This window comes from Poecilia latipinna, unplaced genomic scaffold (assembly GCF_001443285.1).
Source record: "Poecilia latipinna isolate Pla-1442-1.1 unplaced genomic scaffold, P_latipinna-1.0 Scaffold4004, whole genome shotgun sequence".
NCBI lineage: Eukaryota > Metazoa > Chordata > Actinopteri > Cyprinodontiformes > Poeciliidae > Poecilia > Poecilia latipinna.
In genome coordinates, this window is record NW_015116620.1 from 31004 (window position 1) to 32356 (window position 1353).

The window sequence follows — 1353 nt, forward strand, 5'->3', positions numbered from 1 at the left end:
AGGATTTGGCGCTTTCACCGCCGTGGCCCAGGTTGGATTCCCGGTCAGGGAAAGGCACGTTCACTTTCAACTGCGTGATTGTTTTCATCACATCTTCAAAGCACTCTTGGTATTGATCATCAAAGTTCTCTTGATAGCTTCTATCACAAAAGGTGGTCCCTGATGGTCTAGTGGTCAGGATTTGGCGCTTTCACCGCCGTGGCCCAGGTTGGATTCCCGGTCAGGGAAAGGCACGTTCACTTTCAACTGCGTGATTGTTTTCATCACATCTCCAANGCACTCTTGGTATTGNTCATCAAAGATCTCTTGATAGCTTCTATCACAAAAGGTGGTCCCTGATGGTCTAGTGGTCAGGATTTGGCGCTTTCACCGCCGTGGCCCAGGTTGGATTCCCGGTCAGGGAAAGGCACGTTCACTTTCAACTGCGTGATTGTTTTCATCACATCTTCAAAGCACTCTTGGTATTGATCATCAAAGTTCTCTTGATAGCTTCTTTCACGAAATATGGTCCCTGATGGTCTAGTGGTCAGGATTTGGCGCTTTCACCGCCGTGGCCCGGGTTCAATTCCCGGTCAGGGAAAGGCATGTTTATGTTAACTGCTTCATTGTTATCATCAAAGCATGCTTTTTATTGATCGTCAAATTGTCTTGACAGCTTCTGTAGAGAAACAAGGTCCCTGATGGTCTAGTGGTCAGGATTCGGCGCTCTCACCGCCGCGCCCTGGGTTCGATTCCCGGTCAGGGAAAGGTATTTTCAACTGCATGATTGTTTTAATCCCATCTTAAAGGAGCTCTTGGTATTTATCATCAAAGATCTCTTGATAGCTTCTATCACAAAATGTGGTCCCTGATGGTCTAGTAGTCAGGATTTGGCGCTTTCACCGCCATGGCCCAGGTTGGANATCACAAAAGGTGGTCCCTGATGGTCTAGTGGTGAGGTGTCAGTACTTTTGCCGCAGCCCAGGTTGGATTCCCGGTCAGGGAAAGGCACGTTCACTTTCAACTGCGTGATTGTTTTCATCACATCTTCAAAGCACTCTTGGTATTGATCATCTTGATAGTTTCTATCATGAAATATGGTCCCTGATGGTCTAGTGGTCAGGATTTGGCGCTTTCACCGCCACAGCCCGGGTTCAATTCCCGGTCAGGGAAAAGTATGTTTATGTTAACTGCTTCATTGTTTTCATCACATCTTCAAAGCATTCCTTTTATTGATCGTCAAATTGTCTTGATAGCTTCTGTCAAGAAACAAGGTCCCTGATGGTCTAGTGGTCAGGATTCGGCGCTCTCACCGCCGCGGCCCGGGTTCGATTCCCGGTCAGGGAAAGGCATTTTCAACTGCATGATTGTTTT

At 47.3% G+C, this 1353-nt stretch overlaps 6 non-coding genes across 6 annotated transcripts; all 6 read left to right on the top strand.

Annotated features, from left to right (window-relative positions):
* The first annotated feature begins 156 nt into the window (after nucleotides 1-156).
* Nucleotides 157-228, top strand: trnae-uuc (transfer RNA glutamic acid (anticodon UUC)). The gene has a single exon. It is a non-coding gene; the product is annotated as a tRNA-Glu (tRNA).
* Nucleotides 229-332: 104 nt separating this feature from the next.
* trnae-uuc (transfer RNA glutamic acid (anticodon UUC)) lies at nucleotides 333-404 on the top strand. The gene has a single exon. It is a non-coding gene; the product is annotated as a tRNA-Glu (tRNA).
* A 104-nt stretch (nucleotides 405-508) lies between these two features.
* On the top strand, nucleotides 509-580 carry trnae-uuc (transfer RNA glutamic acid (anticodon UUC)). The gene has a single exon. It is a non-coding gene; the product is annotated as a tRNA-Glu (tRNA).
* Nucleotides 581-674: 94 nt separating this feature from the next.
* On the top strand, nucleotides 675-746 carry trnae-cuc (transfer RNA glutamic acid (anticodon CUC)). The gene has a single exon. It is a non-coding gene; the product is annotated as a tRNA-Glu (tRNA).
* A 334-nt stretch (nucleotides 747-1080) lies between these two features.
* On the top strand, nucleotides 1081-1152 carry trnae-uuc (transfer RNA glutamic acid (anticodon UUC)). The gene has a single exon. It is a non-coding gene; the product is annotated as a tRNA-Glu (tRNA).
* Nucleotides 1153-1254: 102 nt separating this feature from the next.
* trnae-cuc (transfer RNA glutamic acid (anticodon CUC)) lies at nucleotides 1255-1326 on the top strand. The gene has a single exon. It is a non-coding gene; the product is annotated as a tRNA-Glu (tRNA).
* Nucleotides 1327-1353: the final 27 nt, after the last annotated feature.